General features: G+C 41.6%; 1 protein-coding gene and 1 non-coding gene across 3 annotated transcripts in view; one reads left to right on the top strand and one right to left on the bottom strand.

Annotated features, from left to right (window-relative positions):
- Window positions 1–23,276, bottom strand: part of SYNE1 (spectrin repeat containing nuclear envelope protein 1) — a 446,717-nt gene that overhangs the window by 373,981 nt on the left and 49,460 nt on the right. The window lies entirely within an intron of this gene.
- On the top strand, window positions 1,938–2,013 carry TRNAS-GGA (transfer RNA serine (anticodon GGA)). The gene has a single exon. It is a non-coding gene; the product is annotated as a tRNA-Ser (tRNA).

Here is a 23,276-nt window from a genome sequence, read left to right as displayed (position 1 = left end):
TAAAATACCTAAATATCAATCATTTAAGTTTCTTTCTTAAAATATGGCTTTTGTCTTACCTTAACATTTCTAGTAAAATTTTACTATTGAAGCTCTCACTATAAATGTTTATTTTAGGTTTTCCGAAATCATGAGCATAAACCAGTACTATTTATTTCACTTCTGTTACTCCTAAGCTCAGATAAAATAGGAATAAAATTTTAAAACTCAGTTATTTTAAAATCTACTCTACATAATCCCCTTTATGTTATACCAGAGATTCAGACCAGAATTTATTAGAAGAAAAAGTACACACACATATATACACATAGAGAGAGACAATAACATTACCTTTTATGACACCAGGAGTCTTGATGTTTGTTTTTCTCATATCCCACCTCTGATAGTAAATTTTTGGAAGCTGTCCTCATTCAATCAGCATCTAAACTAAACACTGCTTTCACCAGGGGAACTCGCGACTCTCCTAGCAGCGTTCCCCCGAAAGACTCCTATCGCAGCACCTGTACAAAAGCACATTACTCTTCCTCCATCCTTCAGCCTCACCTCCTGCTTACCGACCAAATGCACGGCTCCTCAATGCCAGCAATTCCACAAGGACAGTTTTCACATCGATTTAAGAAAAGTGCTTCGGCTGCACTTTCAGGGGGAAACAATACCTTTTTCAATCAATATTTAGGAATTCAAAGATTCTTATGTTAAAATCTTAATAACTTCTTAGGGTTTGTTCTCTTTTGGTTGAAAAATCACTCAAATTGCTAAAAGTCCCAAATGATAACCTTAGTTATATACACAAATAAAGTTGTAATTTTGGAATTTGGGAGAAAGCGATGGAATGAATCTTTTGCAGACCAATATTACACAGACACTTAAATTTCCCATATATATGTCTATATAAGATATAATATTGTTTATTTCTAACTTGTTCTTTGAACTTGCTGAATTTTTTTGCAAATATCTAATATTGTGGCGCACATGATAAAAATTATAATCATAATATGTAATACATATTATAGCAAGTTGCGAAGGGAATCACATGGCTTTAAAAAATACATACAACAATAGTGGAGAGTGTTTACATTATTTAAGTACATAAAATATCAGTTAAAGCCATGCAAAAGACAAACAGATATAGGTGCAAGAATCCACACAGTATTTAAAAAGTTCTATGTTATGCTTCCTAAGAAACTTGCCCTGGCCAGTTGGCTCAGTGGTAGAGCATCGGCCTGGTGTGCAGGAGTCCCAGGTTCGATTCCCGGCCAGGGCACACAGGAGAGGCGCCCATCTGCTTCTCCACCCCTTCCCCTCTCCTTTCTCTCTGTCTCTCTCTTCCCCTCAGCTGAGGCTCCATTGGAGCAAAGTTGGCCCAGGCACTGAGGATGGCTCTGTGGCCTCTGCCTCAGGCGCTAGAATGACTCTGGTTGCAACAGAGCAACGCCCCAGATGGGCAGAGCATTGCCCTCTGGTGGGCATGCCGGGTGGATACTGGTCGGGTGCATGCAGGAGTCTGACTGCCTCCCCATTTCCAACTTTGGAAAGATACAAAAAAAAAAAAACAAAAAAAAAAAACTTAAGACTACATCCTCAAGCAAGAAATGTTTATAGAGGTGTGGATCTTTCCAAGGTCAAAGAAAATAATTCTATGACCTGAGATTTCAAGACAAAACAGGAAGAATTTGTAGCCATACACATGCCTGTTAACATGACCCCACAACAAAATTAGTAAAGGAATTGAATGTTTGTTGCAATACAGTATTTGTTAACCCTCACAAAATCATTTCTAAAGAATGTTAACTATGACCATGACTTGTAGAAAAAACAAACAAACCTCCTATTCAGTAGGGGCAGAAATGGAATAATAAATGTTCTTAGAAGTAAATTTGGGGCTTTGGAAATGCAACAGAACTGACTTGGAATGCCAGCATCAAGAGTCACTGGGAGCCCTGGCCGGTTGGCTCAGTGGTAGAGCGTCGGCCTGGAGTGCAGAGGTCCCGGGTTCGATTCCCGGCCAGGGCACACAGGAGAAGCGCCCATCTGCTTCTCCACTCCTCCCCCTCTCCTTCCTCTCTTGTCTCTCTCTTCCCCTCCCGCAGCCAAGGCTCTATTGGAGCAAAGATGGCCGGGCACTGGGGATGGCTCCTTGGCCTCTGCCCCAGGCGCTGGAGTGGCTCTGGTTGCGACAGAGCGACGCCCCGGAGGGGAAGAGCATCGCCCCCTGGTGGGCAGAGCGTCGCCCCTGGTGAGCGTGCCAGGTGGATCCCGGTCGGGCACATGCGGGAGTCTGTCTGACTGTCTCTCCCCGTTTCCAGCTTCAGAAAAATACGAAAAAAAAAAAAAAAAGAGTCACTGGGAGGCTTTCAAAAGGTGACCAACCCATTTAGACCTCTGTTGACTCATTTGTAAAAGGGAGATGCAATTAACACAAGCCCCAAAGAATGAGTGTCAAGAATAAGTTAGGGGCCCTGGCCGGTTGGATCAGTGGTAGAGCATCGGCCTGGCATGTGGAAGTCCCAGGTTCGATTCCCAGCCAAGGCACACAGGAGAAGTGCCCATCTGCTTCTCCACCCTTCCTCCTCTCCTTCCTCTCTATCTCTCTCTTGCCCTCCTGCAGCCAAGGCTCCATTGGAGCAAAGTTGACCTGGGCACTGAGGACTGCTCTGTGGCCTCCACCTCAGGCACTAGAATGGATCCAGTTGCAATGGAGCAATGCCCCAGCTGGGCAAAGCATCGCCCCCTAGTGGGCATGCCGGGTGGATCTTGGTCAGGTGCATGCGGGAGTCTGTCTCTCTGCCTCCCTGCTTCTCACTTCAGAAAAATACAAAAAAAACAAAAGCAAGCAAACAAACAAACAAAAAAGAATAAATTGGTATTTTACATAATTGTTTGCCCAAAGCTTATCCCATGGCATTGATTTATTGATAAATGTTAATTACTGTTATACATGGTAAGCCACACATAATTTGTGTTAGGTGAAAAGAACACGCCATTGCTATCTTTTATTTTATTCCTAGAATATGCAGTCAACAAAGGCAGTTAAGCTAAAAGGTTTCTGGAGCCAGGAGAAACCTGATACTGATTTACAAGATTCCTGTTTTCTCCACCTGCTTCTGAACACTAGGAATCGGGGCTACATCTGAAATTTAACCCATTCCAGTGAATATCTACTAAGCAAATCGGAGCTGTTACGTTTCATTTATCTTGACACATTAAGGGCTAGCAAGTCACTTAATTATTGGGAATGAAGTTAATCCTGCAACCTCTGAGAGCAGGCCCCGTGCTTACCCTCACCTGACGGCTCAGCCTTCACCACGGCACAGGTAGCCATAAAAAGTCAGTGACAAGTGTGAACTTAATAGCACCATTTGGCGTTTATCAGCACAGTTTTTTTTTTTTAAGATTTTATTTATTCATTATAGAAAGGGGAGGGGGGAGGAGCAGGAAGCATCAACTCCCATATGTGCCTTGACCAGGCAAGCCCAGGGTTTTGAACCAGCAACCTCAGCATTTCCATGTTGACGCTTTATCCACTGCACCACCACAGGTCAGGCTATCAGCACAGTTTTAAGGTATTTTTAATCCTCTGTTATTCATATGCTTCTCTCCACCAATACAACACATTCAACACTGAATCTTCAACCTCATTATTGTTGCAATTCTCGCCTGTATTCACTCAAGACTCACAAATAAACTGGGTCAAAGATTGCTAAACTTCCTATCACTTTATCACTTAAAATGTCCATCTTGGCACTTCCTTTGCTGGAAGAGATTTTGAAAAGGAACGACATACTTCTAAGAAACAGAAGAAAAGAAGTAAGACAGAGATGATTTACAATGGGTTTATAAAGAGGTAGGATGTCTTATTTTTTTTTTCCAAATGTTTCATTTAAGCCTTAATTCCACTTGGTAAGCAGCTATTCAGTGCTAAGGGCCAGGAAATGTGGAGAAGGAAAGTTAGACTAAAGAGGGTTTGTAGTCCTCAAGGAGGCTATTTCTTAATTGGCCTTAAGAAAGACTTACTGCACACAAATTATGTGCAAGGCACTGACTAGGTGTATTGATGATTTTGAAGGGTGAATGGGCAAGGTTAGCAAGAGGAAAGAGAAAGAAAGAACCCTAAATGTAATCTCTTTTTTTTTTTTTTTCTGAAGCTAGAAACGGGGAGAGACAGTCAGACAGACTCCTGCTGCCCCTCCGGGGCATCACTCTGTTGACCAGAGCCACTCTAGCACCTGGGGCAGAGGCCAAGGAGCCATCCCCAGCGCCTGGGCCATCTTTGCTCCAATGGAGCCTCGCTGCAGGAGGGGAAGAGAGAGACAGAGAGGAAGGAGAGGGGGAGGGGTGGAGAAGCAGATGGATGCTTCTCCTGTGTGCCCTGGCCGAGAATCGAACCCGGGACCCCTTGCACGCCAGGCCGATGCTCTACCACTGAGCCAACCGGCCAGGGCCTAAATGTAATCTCTTTATAAATTTAGTCCATTCACATCTCAAAAGTGTTTTCTCTCCCCTCTAACAATATAGTGTGGTGTGTGTGTGTGTGTGTGTGTGTGTGTGTGTGTGTGTGTGTAAGAAGCATCAGGAGAATACAGCAGCCTGTTTTATTGTATTACTCTGAGAGGCTGAACCCGTGGGGCCTGTGGGCATCTCAGCCCATGGAGATAAGGAGAGAAAGGCCAAGAGGAAGGCTTGGCTGAGATAGGATGCTCACTTGTTCCCAAATAACACATCCTCTCCTCTTGAGCTAGAGCAAGCAGCCAGCATGACCTTCCCTCTAACTTTCAGTTTGCACTTTCAAGGGCAATATTGTTTCTTTTCAGGAAGAAACGATACCAACACAGAGAAAAAAAAATAATCCCAGTTAAAAATAGCAAAAACAAGGAACTGTCAGGGGAAGGAGGTGCAAGGGGAACACAGGAAGGGAGGTGCAAGAGCAGTAAAATATGCAGGTGGTCAGTTTCAGTCCCATCCACGCCTTTCAGATTACACTGAAAGCATGATTAACATAGCATTCTGGCAGTGGCTTTCAAATTCATGGTACTCTAGGATAAGGCTTAGTGGAATTATCAAGAATGTCGACGCCAAATGGACATTAGGCGGGAAGAGAAGCCGCAGGCTCGCTTTCAGCGAGGTGTCCTTACAGGATTATCCCCACGGAGCTTGGCCTGACTCAAATATTAATTTCACAAACCCCCACAGCTATAAGAGTGACTCTCATTTAAGGGTATATAGAACCTCAGGGGTAGAAAAACAATCCACTGACTCTTAAATTTTCTGTGGCACTGTAAAGTGTCTTTGGTTTCTACTATTATTTTAAGCCTCAACCAAATCATGCTTCATTTCAATAACGAAATATTTTCTTGGCACTGGCCAGTTAGCTAAGTAGATAGAGCATCAGCCCGGCATATGGACATCCCAGGTTCAATTCCTGGTCAGGGCACACAGAAGAAGCGGCCATCTGTTTCTCCACCTCTCCCCCCCTCTCTCTTTTCACTCTCTCTCTCTCTCTCTCTATCTCTTTCTTCTCCTCCTGCAGCCATGGCTTGGTTGGAGCAAGTTGACCCTGGCACTGAGGATGGCTCCATGGCCCCTCACTTCAGGCATTAAAATAGCTCAGTTGTTGAGCAATGGAGCAGCAGCCCCAGATAGGCAGAGCATAGCCCTATTGGGGACTTGCCAGGTGAATCCCGGGTGGGGTGCAAGCAGGAGTCTGTCTCTCTGCCTCTCTGCTTTTCACTTAAGAAAAAAAAAGAAGAAACATTTTCTTTTCTCACAATAATATAAAATTGTGCGTTCTTTTGTTTTCACCCTGTACCCTCTGAATCAGATCAGCAACCTGTTTTAACAAGGCTCCGTGGTGATTTTCATGCAGTTTGGCATGGGAATCATCGTTGGCAGCACAAGCTGTATAAAGCTCAGTGATATGGTGGTGAACAGCATGTTATCCAAATGCCCGTGTTTAAGTTCTAGCCCCACCTCCTGGACAAGTCCCTCCGTCTTTCCGTTCCTCATCTGTAAAATGGGGATAATGATGACAATGTTTTTGGGAAGAAAACGTGAGTTAATAGCTGAAAAGCACACAAAACAGTGCTTAGAATATAGTTTAAGTGCCGTTGTGAAATAAAAATAAAAACTAGATAAAAATCAGAGTGAAGAAGCAATCGGATTTCTGGGCTGAGTCCTGCAACCGTGCAGAAACTTCATTTCTTTATTACGACCTTTTCTCCTTTCTTTCCTTCTGACTCAAACTGGCCCCATCCAGCACCCTGACTCACCCACCTCCTACACCCTTGCACGGCCACTCTCTTAGTCATTAGGCCCCCAAGACAATGAGATTCTGATCAGCATCAAATTATCTTAGAAATAAAGCCCTGGGTCTGTTGACCACAGAGTTTCAGTCAAACTAAAGAGAACATCTAGGTCTCAGTTGTGTTTCAGCTCCAGACCCAGAGAAGTGGGAAACCAGACAAAGGGACACCATGGCTGACACAGGACCAGATGCACCAATCAGCTACCCTCTGCCTTAGCGTCAACCAATCAGTGGAGACCATGACCTTGACCACAACCCTAACTCCCTTATCACCATGATTAATGATATTTCCCCCTCTATAACCCATCCCCCTAAAATGTCATCATGGAGCCATATCTCTGAGCATTAGCTCCCCTGTGACTCCAAGTGGGGGTTACTTCTTAAAACTAAACACTTTCTGCCTGACCTGTGGTGGCGCAGTGGATAAACTGTTGACCTAGAATGCTGAGGTCGCTGGTTCCAAACATGGCTTGCTTCCTGCTCATCCCCTCTTCTGTTTCTCATTCTGTTTCTATGTCTCACCCCTTCTCTAAAATGAATAAATAAAATCTTTAAAAAACAAACAAACAAACAACTAAACACTTTCTTTGCAAACTCCTGTTCCTATCTTACTGGGCTTTGATGAGCTCAGGCAAATGGACCCCTTTAGTCCAATAACAGCCCTTTCGTTTCTTCTAGCTTTCCAACCAGAGTGATGAGTCTCGATGTCTATCCCTTCCTGAGACTTGGCTTTCGGAGGAATCCCTCTCTGTCAGGCTAGTAAGAGCATGGTGTCCTGGGCCCATGCTCACCTTGCAGACAATCTCCATACTACTGTGGATCAGAATTTAGTTGCCTTTCTTTCCAGTGACTTAGGCAACAAAGGAAAGATTTCTCTCCGGTAAAGAGAATATCAGCATTTTATTTTAAAAAGGAAAGAGTAACATGACTCAGCTTGCTTTGAATTGTCTCCTGTTTACTTGCTGTGTACAAACTAACTTGCTATTTTCAATGGACTTTTTAAAAAACGTGATGCTCGCTTGTGTATCATCACAGACTTTCACAATGCCCTTGCAGAGAGATCATCCTATTTGTAGGTAGAATGACAAAACTCTTTCCAGTCACTTCCTGATAAGGTAGGGGTGGGGAAATCTTCAAAACCACAATCTTGGACTGGCCTGAGGACTTGAGAAGGTCAGCGGAAATCAATATCTCTAAAAATAAGACGTCTACATTTTCAATAACATTGCTTAAGGCAGGGGACCCCAAACTTTTTACACAGGGGGCCAGTTCACTGTCCCTTGGACCATTGGAGGGCCGGACTATAAAAAAACCTATGAGCCTGACCAGGTGGTGGCGCAGTGGATAGACCATTGGACTGGGATGCCGAGAGGACCCAGGTTCGAGACCCTGAGGTCGCCAGCTTGAGCACAGGCTCATTTGGCTTGAGCAAAAATAAAAAATGCTCACCAGCTTAGACCCAAGGTCGCTGGCTCAAGCAAGAGGTTACTCGGTCTGCTGAAGGCCTGCAGTTAGGCACATATGAGAAAGCAATCAATGAACAACTAAGGTGCTGCAACGAAGAATTGATGCTTCTCATCTCTCTCCGTTCCTGTCTGTCTGTCCCTATCTATCCCTTTCTCTCTCTCTCTCTCTCTATCCCTGTAAAGAAAAACAAAAAACAAACAAAAAAACCTTAAAAAACCTATGAACAAATCCCTATGCACACTGCACATATCTTATTTTAAAGTAAAAAAACAAAACAGGAACAAATACAATATTTAAAATAAAGAACAAGTAAATTTAAATCAACAAACTGACCAGTATTTCTATGGGAACTATGCTCCTCTCACTGACCACCAATGAAAGAGGTGCTCCTTCTGGAAGTGCAGCAGGGGCCGGATAAATGGCCTCAGGGGGCCACATGCGGCCTGTGGGCTGTAGTTTGGGGACCCCTGGCTTAAGGTGTCTCGGTAATATTGTCATAACATAATACTTAGCATTTCACTGTAACAACTATGACAACCAAGATAATTTTTACTATAATTTACAAAGACTGAAATTTCTACAAACTAATGTATGTTTATATTTTTGCCAATTGTCAATTAATGTTCATTCAGTTCTCTCACTACCTTGGTTAAAGGTGTGGCCCATTAATTATATGTATTTAAAATGCACAAAATATACTGAGCTGTTAAAACTATTCACTTCAGTGGTAGTTGTCTTGCTTCTTGTAAAACTGCTCATTTCATCTGTCTTATTGGAGATATTATTCACATTGGAGGGCCTTCAAGGCAACAAACCAAATAAAGGGGCTCTGAATAACAGAATTCCAGAATTAGATCACTTTGTATGAGCTAGGAAGGACTTCGCGAGTCTGTGACCTGCCCTATGTCACAAAAGCAGTTAGCCACAGAAAGTCAGAAATAATGCCCATGACTCACTGTTAGATCTTCTACATCTCTTTCTTCTACAACTGAAAAGATTAGCTACAGAAAAGGTCTTTCCCCAAAGGCCACTCACTTTCTGCTAAGGTACGAAGAGTCATTTGAGAGGGGAAGGAACAGAGGTAAAGAGAATTATGCAATGCCAAAAACTATAAAATAAAATTGATCCCATGAATTTTGCTCATTGGTGTTTTGTGTTAAATGGGTGATGTTGTGTTGGTGTGTTTCTTTTCCTCATAAAGCATACCAGCATAAAACACAAATTCTGGAGCAGGGAGTTGCCTTTGGTATAATAAGTCTAATAAACATTTCAGGAATGTAAACACCTCCCGGGAGGGGCAGGTCTTTTTCATTCACCCCTCATTCTCAATTGCTTTAATTAGACAACACCTTGCTGAACAGCTTCCAGCAATGAAAAGGAAGGGCTGGGGAAAGAAAGAAAGACTTTTTTAAGGATGTGGTACTCAGATGTGGTTTAGGTCCCTATGGAGAGAAGCTAGAGGAAAAGGATGGGACGTGGGTTGGACCCCACCTCTTTCATGCTCCTTCTCTTAATGGCCCCCAAATCATCCTTCTCTGATCTTACTTTTGGGAATAAATGTTCAAGAAGCTTTCAAAAACACTTACCTTCAAAAAATTCTCAACATGTAACCTTGAGATATGCATAAATTGTAACTTCTCAGTATGGATTTGCTGAGATTCCCCTATAAAAGTCTATCACCCTGGGACTCTAATACACAGGTTCAAGAATCAGGTCAGCCATTTAAAAAAATCTGATTATCAAACAAGTTGAGATAATGACGCGTACCTATCCTAAAGTAACATTTATCCCAGAAGGCAAAAGTCTATGATTGAGAAACAGAACAGGTCCATTTTCAAATATAGTAAACTATCACTAAATCTCTGTTTCACCTGCTGATACCATAGAAAATATTTTAACTTAACAAACACAAAAAAAAAGAAAAAGAAAAAAAAACATTAGGGATGTTTGTTCAAGATCCAAGTCATCTCTTTACCAACTAGTTGCAAAGTCCCAGGCATGTAAGAATCTCTTGATTCTAACATGTGGAAGTAGACATGAATACCAGTTTGTAATTACAATTTGAAGCTCAAAATGAGAAGACTGTAGAAGATAAACTATGTTGATATATATCTATATATTTGCAGATGACATTTGGAGAGTTGTCTAAGGCTTAGAGATCTGCTTTGGATACACTTCTCATGCAATTCTTACTCAAACTGAAGGTTAAAAACCAGTGCTTTAAATCCTTAAAATATTTGTATGATAATGTAACTATGTTGATTGCTGATAACATTGGAGAGAGTGGTGATATTGCATTTCATTACACTCCAGCAATCATCTGAAATGTCTTACCATTTTTAGAGAGTGTTGTCATAAGGATAAACATGGTCTTTGGATTCAAAATGACCTAAGTTCATCACTACTTACTAGATGTGTGATCTTGAGCAAGTTTCTTCACCTATCTGAGCATCAGTTTCCTTAGGTCTAAAATGGGGAAACTAATAACAGCTACCTCACAGGGTTGCAGGTGAGTTAATTGGATCATAAGTGTGTAACACACATAGCACAATGCCTGGGACATAATAGGCACTTACTCTATTACAACTTATTATTATTATTATTACCTTCCACCTTAGCAGCATGATGTGGCTGTAGCCTATTGAAAAATATTCAGTTTAAACAAAGTTTCTCTTGTAATTCTTGCAGCATTATCAGTAATGTTCTAGGAAACAACTACTGCATAATGTGCCGAAGAGAACAAAGTGGACCTGGAGTAACCAACAAACATGTCCATGCACGTCTTTCCCGTAGCCGTTCACTCAGCCAGGAAATTGTCCCTGCTCTGGTTTATTTTCTATCTTTCTTTCTTTTTTAAAAAATATGTACCAACCCATCTTTCTTTACTAATGTTAAATTAAATCCGCATGAGCTGTTTGCTTCATGCCGTGACTGGTATGTATTCACATTCTATAGCTTTAGGATATATCCAAAATAAACAAAACTTATTATGTATACACTGATGCTCAAGAGCTCCGGAGTAGGCATATTGTTACAATGCCGCAGCTCGCAAGAACTGATTGGGAATAAATGATGAGAAAGTATTTGTGGCAGAAATAGCAGCACACGCTACAGTGTTAATTTTGAGTCCTGCTATGCACAGTGATTTTTTTGTTTTGTTTTGTTTGTTTGTTTCAATAAATTGGCTTCAAAGAGTATGGTATATTCAAGGTTCTTGATGATTAATTCTTCGCAACTTGGAATGTTCACTTCGCTAAACCCTGTTGTTCTTCCATCAAAATAACTTGTAAGGTTTACATCCCTAAATCTGTCCAAGGGAAGTAACTAAAGAATCATTACTATAAAATCGTGACTCACCCCAAAAGGCACAGGTATTTTCAAGTGAGATAATGACACACAGATCAAAGGTCTTTCAAAATCTTGGCAAGATACTTGGGTCACAGCAGGTATAAAAATAGGCAGCCAGACACTTGACCTTCCTATTAAAATTAGCTCGAGGAAGTGGGAAAATGATCTTACACTGTCGCAAATCTGGTTGTCAAAAATCGGTGGAAAAATCCAGCTTTGTCTTTGAGCTTCCTCAAATCTAATTCCCTTCAGTCCATTAGATTAAGGAAGAGTAGAGAACCTTCAAAGCAAGCAGAAGAAATGGACATACAATCTGACTTTGTGACTGGGCATTAACAAAGAGACACAGAAATCAGATTGCGTACCAAAGCATATATGCTTTATGCCAATCAATTTTATACAAAGAAAGGCTTTCTAAAAATGAATTCCATTTGAAACCTATACAACTTTATTAACCAATATCACCCCAAGCAATTTAATGAAATAAATAAGTAAATTGAGGATTTATTTAAAGTAAAGATTTCTATTCACTGGTATCGCATCTCCTCATAATTACAGACTTGTGTGTCTTTTTGTTTTTGTTTTGCATAAATATAGCAACAAAATAATTTAATTATTATCACACTCTCTCATCCACTTACAAGAAGACATATAGCACCTAGTGGGCCACACTTAGCAAACACCAAAAGCAAACAGTTCCTGGAACAGCCTGACCTAGAATGCTGAGGTCGCCTTTTCGAAACCCCAGGCTTACCTGGTCAAGGCCCATATGGGAGTTGATGCTTCCTGCTCTTCCCCCTACTTTCTCTCTCTCTCTCTCTCTCTCTCTCTAAAAGTGAATAAATAAAATCTAAAAAAACAAAAAGTTCCTGGGACAAACCCTACGTCTTCTTTACTTCTTGCATTTTACTTCCCTGCCCACACTGCAATGAGACACAATGTGTGGCTGTGGGTATACATATGTGTGTCTGCACAGTTATAAAGTGCTGTTCTTTCTATTAAATATACAAATCTAGGTATCATCGGCTACACAACAATAGAAAACTATTTCTCTTTTGTTAATTTCACGAGCTGTAAATTTTATATTCTTCAATTACAATATTCTCTGTTTGATTTCAAGGTTTCCTATTTTGAGAGTTGAAGGCTGGTTAACGCTGTAAAAATGACTTGCTTTCCTGCAAGTTTCATAATTAAGAATTCTGGCTGCTACACCGAACATGTCTATGAATTCATCTAAATAATAGTTTATATCACTGTCTCTCATTTATTTCATTAATATTTTTTAGGAATAGAAGTCACACTTTATTTCTAGCTTATCCACTTAACTATCTATTAAATCTTTGAAAACATATTCATTTAATATTCTAATTTATTTCAGAAGGCATTTGGTTTCATATATTTACAATCAAAAAATATAAATCTAAAAATATAATAATACTGCTACTTCTTACTAAATAGCCTCCTAGGTTTAAATTTGGTCACACAGGGAATGTTTTATTTTTTAAAAAATGTGGAGGATTGCACGACTGAAAAAGAAAACAATACTCGCTCTGGCCCTACACGCTCTTCCGGAATCTTCTCGCTACTCCACAGCAGGTACAGATTATTTCCTCTGCCCTTCAAATCGGGTAGCCTTTGGGACCGCTGTGACCATGGGATGTCACAGAAGGGATGCTGTGTGACTTCTGAGGCTGGGTCTTCAAGGCAAAAAGGCTCCTGCCTGGCTCACTCTCCTGGGGCACTTGACCTTGGAACACAGCCACCACTCTTAGAGGATGACCAAGCCCCACGGAGAAGCCACAGCAGGTGTTCCCGCTAACCTCCCAGCCTAGAGAGAGGCAGAATCGGCTGCCAGGTGTGGTCAGAGAGCGGCACCCAAGTCTGCCAGCTGACGACCCAGACATTGTGGAACAGAGAGAAGCAGTCCTTCCTGCGTCCAGTCCAAATTCCTAACTCACAAAACGTGCGAGCAGAATCTAAGTGATTGTTTTCTGCTGGGGCATTTTCAGAGGCTGCTAAAGGGCTTGGAGGATGAGAACAACGTGTGCTGAGACTTCAGCGTGTGCGCCATGGCTGTCGGCGCTCCCTGCGAGGCATTCTAGCACCGGTGATGTTTTTCTTTTGGTTCTTTAAACAATATACTAGGGTTTTTTTCCACTCGGTAAATTTTACTAAGATCTGTCCTTGCAGAGCGAGCCACAGCGAAAGTATTTAAAAAGTTTTCGTACGGGGGTCTAAGGAACCACTGATGTGTGAAGGGACGCGTGCAAAGGGACCGCTTCCCCGAGCACGTCCCCCGACCTAGCGCTGGCAGCAAAACAAATTCCTGGTCAAGGGGAGCAGGTAAACCGTGCACTGGCCTGGGTGGGCGCTGCTTCCACGCGCGCGGGTGTGAGGTGATGCCTGCTGGTGGGGGGAGGGGAGGGCAGGGAAGAGCTCCATAAAGTGCAACCAAAGCCTCAAACAGAGCGACCTCCTGGCTTCCGAAGACAAGAGGCCAGATCTACACAGGCGCCTCTGATCTTGTTAAGAATGGTGTCACTCCACAAATATTTACTCAGTGCCCACAGGATATGAAAACCTACAGTTACTGAGCAGCGAGTACTAAACCTCGGTCGCCTTGGATGGCTTTTACTCCCAGCCTCAAGCCTCTCCCGCTGCAGCGTTCGTTCAGTACCTCTTAACTCTCTTCCCAGTGTTTCTAGAAGGGTACATTGTGCTCCACCAGCCTAAGAATCACCTGGGGCAAGCGTGTGACATTGCGGTCCCCTGGGCTCCTCCAGATTCCCTGCGTCAGAGTCACTGCTGGCTGGAGCCGAGCCTGGTGTTTATGCAAATATTCCCAGCTGAATTTCAAGCACCTGTTCTAGTCTGCCCTCTCTCTGATTCACACCACTCACTAATGCTAGACTAATTTTTTAGAGCATAATTCTGATAACATCATTCCCTTGCCACCTTAAAGTGGGTTACCACCACCTAGCAGAGCTCTTATGTCAGATCCCAGCACTCAAAACTGTTTCCAGTCTGGCCTCAACCTACTTTCTAGTCCTGTCACCCATAACCCACATCGGGCCGGGTGAACGGCGCTGCAGCTGGCTTCTGCCAAGCCGGGCCCTTCCCCCCTTCCTGAACACAACCTGGGCTCGCTGCTACTCCCCACCTTTGTTCAATTGGCTCTGCCACTATGGAGACCTTCAGCTCCTCGGCTCCGTCTGGTAAAAAATTATCCTCCTCCAAAGCTGGTTCAAAAGCAAGCTCTCCTGGGATAACCTTCTCTCAAAATCTAGAGCACCTGGTCTGAAACACTTCCATCGTGGTTCACACATTTTTTTCTCATACGAATAATATCAATATTTACCGATTCTTCCACACAGGTATTAAGCTCACCCCATAAAAGTGCTTAAAGATGTGTGTCTGTGCATGCACATACACGTAGAATAAAATTGAAAAAGAAAGATCAGATTTGTAATTTATGGCAATCTTGCAAATATGAAGTTATCTGGGCTAGAAAATCATGTTATATCACCTTGTGAAAATTTATTCTATTAACATCTAGTTTCAAAAGGCTTTTGAAATGTAAATGGCTATCTTGATTCACAAATAACACACCACAAGCCATAATTTAAAGTTGCAATCACTCTAATAAGAAACTGGTTTTTATTTATTTAATCTAGAAAATTATACTGCTTTTCTTGGCAAAAATAAGTCATGACTCACTATTATATAATTACTAATAGGCCCAAACACAAAGATTATACTTTCTTTTTAGCTCAGTTGTGTTCATAATTCTTCAATGCAAATTTATATCACATTTCCTAAATACCTTGTGGATGGTTGCTATCATTTAAGTTGTTTAAATTGGATTATTATATCTAGTATTAAGCTATTAATATGGCTTAAATAAATTTATAAATTAAAGTCATTAAGTGCTTTTAAAATTAAATCAGTACTTTTATTAGAATAGAAGGCTTTTAAAGTGGTACAAATCTCATATTTTATAATTATTTTATTTATAAAGAACAATAAATAGGGCCCTGGCCGGTTGGCTCAGTGGCAGAGCGTCGGCCTGGCGTGCAGGAGTCCTGGGTTCGATTCCTGGCCAAGGCACACAGGAGAAGCGCCCATCTGTTTCTCCGCCCTTCCCCCTCTCCTTCCTCTCTTTCTCTCTCTTCTCCTCCCGCAGCCAAGGCTCCATTGGAGCAGCGTTTGCCAGGGCACTGAGGATGGCTCTGTGGCCTCTGCCTCAGGCACTAGAATGGCTCTGGTTGCAACAGAGTGACGCCCCAGATGAGCATCGCCCCCTGGTGGGCGTGCCGGGTGGATCCCGGTTGGGCGCATGCAGGAGCCTGACTGCCTCCCTGTTTCCAACTTCAGAGAAATACAAAAAAGAAAAAAAAAAGAACAATAAATAAGTTACCATCTAGCCAACTAAAAATAAATAAATAAATGTTATTTTGCACTCAAAAGGAATACATTAAAATGTATTATGAATTATTTTTACTCAGATTCTAAATAGGCCCTGGCCTATTGGTTCAGTGGTAGATCATCAGCCCGGCATGTGGATGTTCTAGGTTTAATTCCCGGTCAAGACACACAAGAGAAGAGACCATCTGCTTCTCCATCGCTCCCCCTCTCCCTTCTCTCTCTCTTTTCCTTTCCGGCAGTCATGGCTCGATTGGTGTGAGGACATCGGCCCTGGGCACTGAGGATGGCTTCGTGGAGCCTCTACTTCAGGTACTAAAAGTAGCTCAGTTGTGAGCATGGCCCCAGATGGGCAAAGCATCGGCTCAGACAGGGGGTGCCGGATGGATCCCAGCCAGGGCACATGCAGGAGTCTGTCTCTATATCTCTCCTCCTCTCAGTTGGAAAAAGAAGAAAAAGAGTAAAGATTCTAAATAGACCTTCATTAAAGAACCATTAAAGGACTCATGAGAGGACTTCTAGTACACCCTGGTCTCATGGGTCACATTGTAAAAGCAAGGAAGCTCAGAAGGCAGGGATCTGTAGGACCATCACCATCAACATTCTCTTTCTCAGACCACCACCCCGTAAGCCATCGACGTCGCAGTGACATCTCTACCATTACTAGCTGAGTGCTCTTAAACAAGTTATCTCACTGCTATAAGTCTCCATTTTCTCACTTCTAAAATAGGGTTAACAAGAATGTCCACTAGCTCCTTAAGATTATTGGGAGGATTGTGTAGCATAATAAGAAATCTATAAATGTTACCTATTTTCTTATCATTCCCATGTGTAAAATCTTTATCAGAATAATTGGAGCAACAGGAAACTCCCTACCTCCAGAGTCTGGGAAACAGGCCATAACTGTGTTTACAGGTTCCAGAAATTCTCTTGCCTTGAATCCCCACGGGCAGCCCCCGGCCCCGCAAGAGCCTTCAGTGACTCGGGAGAGCCTCTCTGCCCATAATGTGTCATTAATGTCATTCTAAAAGGGGTGATGGTTATGGAAATCGGCACGGCTCCTGAAGGAGAGCACTAGCCTTACTTGTCATTTGTTCTTCTGCATGATTGAATTTATGAGGCCCTCTCCTGAGAGCAGATGTGAGTGGATTGGACAATATATGAGCCCCAGGGCAGTGAGGAAGGACCCATGGACGGGATGGAGGTGGGGAGTCATTAAAGATGTATTTCCACTCATCTACAATAGACATACTCAAATAGTGAAGGAGAAAAACAGAAAATATACTCCCTGAAAAAAAAAAGCAGTAATGAAAAAGTTATGCATAATGTCTTATCTTTCTTAGTGATTAGAACCTAATGTGAGGCAAAACCCAAGACTTTTCCAGCTGCGTCACTGATAACTTACTAGGTTGAACCACATGAAACTGCCAGTTTTGCAGGTCAAAAACAGTCAAATGAAAGCAAATTCCTAGGTGACACAGTTAGCCTGTGTTAGCCATCTCCTATGAAAATCGCGTATCATTCAGGCAGAATGATGGGGGGGGGGGGGGCAAAGTGCATGCGCCCAGAGAGAAGTGGATGCCGAGATTGGCTGAGAGAAGAGCAGGGTCTGGACTTCTCTTTTTTTCTCAAACTTGGTCCAAAGCCAGAGGGGAGACTGGTGGGGCCACCAGTACCATCTGGATACATTTCTATTCTCTTTTCCCCAACTCGTTCAGTCCAAAGAATACAGCTGAATTTATTTAAGTGTAATGCAATAGCTAACATTTACTAAACATACCGAATACGTGTTCTGAGCACTCGACATGGATCAACACTTAAGGTTCACAACAAATCAAGGTCTATCCTTTTTTATAACACCCATGTCATCTGTAGCCAAACAAAGGTAGCGAGAGAGTTACAACTAAGTAGCAGAGGAAAGAGTCACCCTCCAGCAGGGTGGCCACAGAGCCTGCGCTCTGAACCATGACCCTGTGCCATCCCCTAATTCTGGGGAGACAGAGGGGGCAGGAGGAAGTCCCCGAGCCTGGAAATGCAGTCTGAGCATAAAACAAAGACAAGATATTCGTACTGTGTTGAATTCAATATTAAAATCAGAACTTTTAGAAAGCTCAGAGATAGCATTGAAAAAGAAACCGAATGACAGGAGGAAAACTAAATTGAGAAAATGAAACTAGTCATGGGCTGTTTAAATGTTCAGTGAGGATAAAAGTCAGCCTGAAACGAAGAAGCAAGAACACTCCCGGAGGCTCTTCACAGAAAGACTGCTGCCTTTTTCTTTGCAGCTTCTCCCGGAGAAAACAGACACCGATGAGAGGTCCATGGGAACACCAACAACAGAAAATGTCCTCCTGATCACTTTCTTAGTGGAAAGCATAAATCTAAAATACCCCACAAGGCCTGACCAGGAGGTGGCACAGTGGATAGAGCGTCAGACTGGGATGCAGAAAACCCAGGTTCGAGACCCTGAGGTCGCCAGCTTGAGTGTGGGCTCATCTGGTTTGAGCAGAAATTCACCAGCTTGGACCCAGGGTCGCTGGCTCAAGCAAGGGGTTGCTCGGTCTGCTGAAGGCCTGTGGTCAGGGCACATATGAGAAAGCAATCAATGAACAACTAAGGTGCCGCTCCGTTTCTGTCTGTCTGTCCCTGTCTATCCCTCACTCTGATTCTCTCTCTGTCTCTGTAAAAAAATAAAATAAAAATAAATAAAATACCCCACAAGTACGTCGCTGCCAATACTATACTAGATTTCGCCGCTAGAGGACAAGGCAGGCCCATGGGCTTTAAATTTTTTACTTTGCCTGATTTTTTTTTAAAATGGTAAAATTGCATGATGGCCACAGAATATATAACTAATATACAATTGTTTAAAATTTAAATAAAAATACCCTATTAAAAATGTCATGTTAAAAAATGCACACATATGGTAGAACGATACATAGAGAAAAACATTATAAGGAAACACAATTACTTATACTACCCTATCCAGAGATCATAAAGCTCTATTCCTCCAAACACTTCTGTGTGAATCTGTGGGATGCATTTCTATGCACATGTGTGCAGGACAGCATTATTACCGAGGGCTTATGAATATAAGCTCTGAAGCCAGACGGTCTGGTTCCAAATCGTGCCTCTCGCATTCACCAGTTCTGTGATCTTTGGCAAATTATTAAACTTTATGCCTCAATATCCTCATTGGCTAAACTGGAGACATTATAAAAAGCTTTCTTTTGGACTGTTGTGAGGTTTAAATAAGGTAATTCAGGTAAAGCTTTTCAAGTAATGCCTGGCGTGGGAGGGAGGAAGGAGAGAGAGAGAGAGAGAAAATGAGACCATAAATAAAATCATATTATACTTTAACTTTTTCTACCTAATTTATTTAGATGTCAATAAATGTTAAAAGATTCTTGGTTATCTTTCCATTTTTAATATAATGTTTTATATATAACAAGCTAATGTTTATATATGCTCACATATTCTTACATAGGCAGAGACTACTTCCGGTATGAAAGTGTATATATACCTATATATCTTTGATGCCTAATATTTCATTGAATGAATGTATGTTACTATATGTGAAAAGTTCTCTACAGAAAAGCATAGGATGTTTTTCTCACCCAGTTCCCTCCCTGTGCCCTGTGGTCATCCAGTTGTCTCCAAGTTATTTAATGAACATCTTACATCTCTGGGCTTCTTGTGAATGATACACTCTGCTCCAAGGATATATCTGCTTAAATTGTTGTAGTAGTACATATATTTCAATAACTGACAGAATTAGCTTTTTTCTCACAATTCTTCCTCTGCCATTTTTTTTTCTGGATATTATATAAGGTTTATTTTCCCAAATGAACAGAATCATTTTGATTAATTCAAATTTCAAAAGTGCTTGCTAGCATCTTGCTTGAGAGTGCAGTTTTGGCTTAATTTAAGGAGATCTGGCATCTCTGCAGTGAGAGTGATTGTCCAAGAAGATATGTCTTTCATTTTCATATAGTTCCCAAAAGAATGTTCAAATTTTTCTTCATATAATTTTTTCCACATTTGAAATCTGACACTTTACAGAATTTTCTTGCTATTTTTAATAACTTCAATGGATTTTTTGTGTTTTCCATTTATGCATTCATATTAATGTAACTAAGAATGTTTATCATACCACTTCAAATGTTATGTGTTTTTTGTTTGTTTGTTTGTTTGTTTGTATTTTTCTGAAGTTGGAAACGGGGAGGCAGTCAGACAGACTCCCCCATGTGCCCGACTGGGATCCACTCAGCATGCCCACGAGGGGGCAATGCTCTGCCCATCTGGGGCATCACTCTGTTGCTACCAGAGCCATTCTAGTGCCTGAGGCAGAGGCCATGGAGCCATCCTCAGCGCCCGGGCCAACTTTGCTCCAATGGAGCTTCGGCTGTGGGAGGGGAAGAGAGAGACAGAGAGGAAGGAAGGGGGGTGTGTGGAGAAGCAGATGGGTGCTTCTCCTGTGTGCCCTGGCCGGGAATCGAACCCGGGACTCCTGCACGCCAGGCCAACGCTCTACCACTAAGCCAACCGGCCAGGGCTGTTTTATTTTTATTTATTTATTTTTTTACAGTGACAGAGAGAGGGATAGATAGGCACAGACAGACAGGAACGGAGAGAGATGAGAAGCATCAATCATTAGTTTTTCATTGTGACACCTTAGTTGTTCATTGATTGCTTTCTCATATGTGCCTTGACCGCGGGCCTTCAGCAGACTGAGTAACCCCTTGCCAGTGACCTTGAGTCCAAGCTGGTGAGCTTTTGTTCAAACTAGATGAGCCCATGCTCAAGCTGGAGACCTCGGGGTCTCGAACCTGGGTCCTCCACATCCCAGTCTGACGCTCTATCCACTGCGCCACTGCCTGGTCAGGCACTATGTTTTATTCTTGTCTCATTATGTTGCCTAGTATGTGACTGCTGATTTAGTGGAAATTTTTCTAAAATTTATGGGACCTGATGTTGACTAGATACACACTATAATGATATTTTAGAAATCAGAACTGCCTGACCTGTAGTGGCGCAGTGGATAAAGCGTCGACCTGGAAATGCTGAGGTTGCCGGTTCGAAACCCTGGGCTTGCCTGGTCAAGGCACATTGATGCTTCCAGCTCCTCCCCCCTTCTCTCTCTCTGTCTCTCTCTCCTCTCTCTCTCTCTCTCTCTAAAAATGAATAAATAAATTAAAAAATTTAAAAAAAATTTAAAAAATTAGAAATCAGAACTAAGTACAAATTTCCATATAACTTATTTTGCATTTGGATAAGTATGTGGTTTTTCTTCTCTGAGTTATCATTAATATATTATAGTAATAACATTCATAATATTGAATCATGAATCATCCCAACATTACTAAAAGAAAACTTACTGATGGTATATTATTCTCTTAATAAACTGCTTAATTCCACTTATTCTAGGTTACAGAGAATAAATGTCATCTCTATGTTTCTTCCTTTAACCCTGATTCTCTAACGTGCTTCAGTAATGAAACGGGTCTGTATAGGAAGGTTCCCTTTACCTAAATGGCTTGTCATACTCAGTCACAAAATCTTTGTGAAGGGTTACTTCAGGATTGATGCTTACTCTTAGAGTGGCCCATGTCTTCTGCATGAGGGACGAAGAACTTCTTAATGTCAATCACTTGAGCTGATCCAAATGTCACTATGATTTGGCAGATATTTTGAGGAGTATTGGGTTATGACTATTTTCAAGTTTACTAAAGCCTGTCCAGGCAGTGACGCAGTGGATAGCATCGGACTGGGATGCGGAGGACCCAGGTTTGAGACCCCAAGGTCGCCAGCTTGAGCACAGGCTCATCTGGTTTAAGCAAAGCTCACCAGCTTGGACCCAAGGTTGCTGGTTCAAGCAAGGGGTTACTCGGTCTGCTGAAGGCACACGGTCAAGGCACATATGAGAAAGCAATCAATGAACAACTAAGGTGTCACAACGAAAAAGTGATGATTGATGCTTCTCATCTCTCTTCATTCCTGTCTGTCCCTATCTATCCCTCTCTCTGACTCTCTCCCTGTCTCTGTAAATAAAAATTAAAAAAAAAAAAGTTTACTAAAGATTTTTTTCTATTATTTTTCCATTCTTTTTCATTGTTTTTTGATAAAGTTCAAGGGGAGATACAAAACAATATCCTTTTTATCCTTCTTTATAATCTTTTACCAGAACACTTACACCATTATTCTAAAGGCTGTCCACTGTTCCATTGAATAGATATACTTAAATATCTAATCAATCTCCTACTTTTAGATAATTAGATTATTAGAAATCTTCACTGTGATAAATATCACTGAAAATAAGAAACACTTAAGAACCTCAGTACTGGAGAAATTCAATTCAATCTCACTAAAGATTGAGTAGCAGAAAAGCAGAGGGTGCCGGTAGACTAATGAACAAGGTACGGACTGACACTACTTTTACAGGGTGGACTACTCCTCGGGTAGAATGGAGGTAAAGGGAACTTCATCTCTTTAGCAAGTTCCTCTTATTTAATATCTTCTTCTCTTTTTCTATCCCACATCCTCTCTCACACAGGATCTGTTGTGACAATGTTGCTGTGAGAGGTTATGAGAGATTAGAACACCTCTCCCCCTGGATGTGTGAGATGCTGAACTTGGTAGCAGGCAGTCTTCTATGTTTTCCTTCTCTGTAGCTCTCACTTAGTTGGAAATCCAGGGTTGCCATTCATAATCACGGGAATATGTTTAGGTCAGACTTATTGTCTGGTAGAAATTCCTTTTATGCCACAGAGAACTCAACTACTCTCAATTAGGATTACAGGGATAATACATCGGTTTAGAACCAGGCGGATCGGATGGTCACCCAGAATAAAAGAGCTTGATGCCTGCTTTGGGTTTGTATACGGTTTGTTTAAAAATAATGACAATAACATGTTATTGGTCACATATCTTTTAGGTGTCAATGCCTCACATTTTAAAAAATGTTTCGTCTTTGTCCTTTGCCTGTTGGAAGAACCTATAGATTTAAACAGTTTAGCTGGCCTTCCAGACACTTCAACTCCTACTATCTATCTATTGATACTTCCTCAGAAAAAGATGTCTCCGAGCAGAATGAGGGCTAAGGACGACAGCAGAGAATAAAACATCAGTGGCAGCAACCAAAACCACAGAAACTGTAAAATAACTGCAGTGCTGAGGTTCTGTGCTCTGGGCAGTTAGAACAAAGAAGTTTATATACATATTATATGATATAATCTGAGCCTGGAAGCATTTTACTCGGAAGTGGATTAAATAGGTAATAATATGCAATGTGTAAACTATTCTGAGACTGAAATGATCAGCGTTACAGTATCACACAGAAAGGCAGGTGCTGTTCCACCCTGCTTTCTTTTTCAGTTCTTCCTTTTAATAGAGGTCATGGGTACTTGTTAGCCATTGTATGGGATTACTGAAGAAATACGTAATATAGAAATATTCTGCTAATAGTTTTGGTTATCTGAGAAAGGCTACCTACTAGTGATCTCAGAAAACCATTTTCTACCAGAAAATTCAATGTAACTCTCTTTTATTTTAAATTCTTATCTTTTTCAGGCTTTAAATAAAAGCCCAGTAATGTGAAAATATCTCATCCTCTTAACAGAAAATCAATCACCAAAATGAGTTTTGGTAATAAATGGGTCTAAACAGACAGAGGTACAGGACATAAATTACAGTTTGAAAGGTATAGGAATAGAAGTTAATTGGGACTTTTTGCCTGAGA

The sequence above is a fragment of the Saccopteryx leptura genome, chromosome 3, assembly GCF_036850995.1.
Source record: "Saccopteryx leptura isolate mSacLep1 chromosome 3, mSacLep1_pri_phased_curated, whole genome shotgun sequence".
Lineage (NCBI taxonomy): Eukaryota > Metazoa > Chordata > Mammalia > Chiroptera > Emballonuridae > Saccopteryx > Saccopteryx leptura.
Note: the sequence above shows the minus strand (reverse complement) of the source record. Positions and strands in the feature narration are given on the sequence as shown.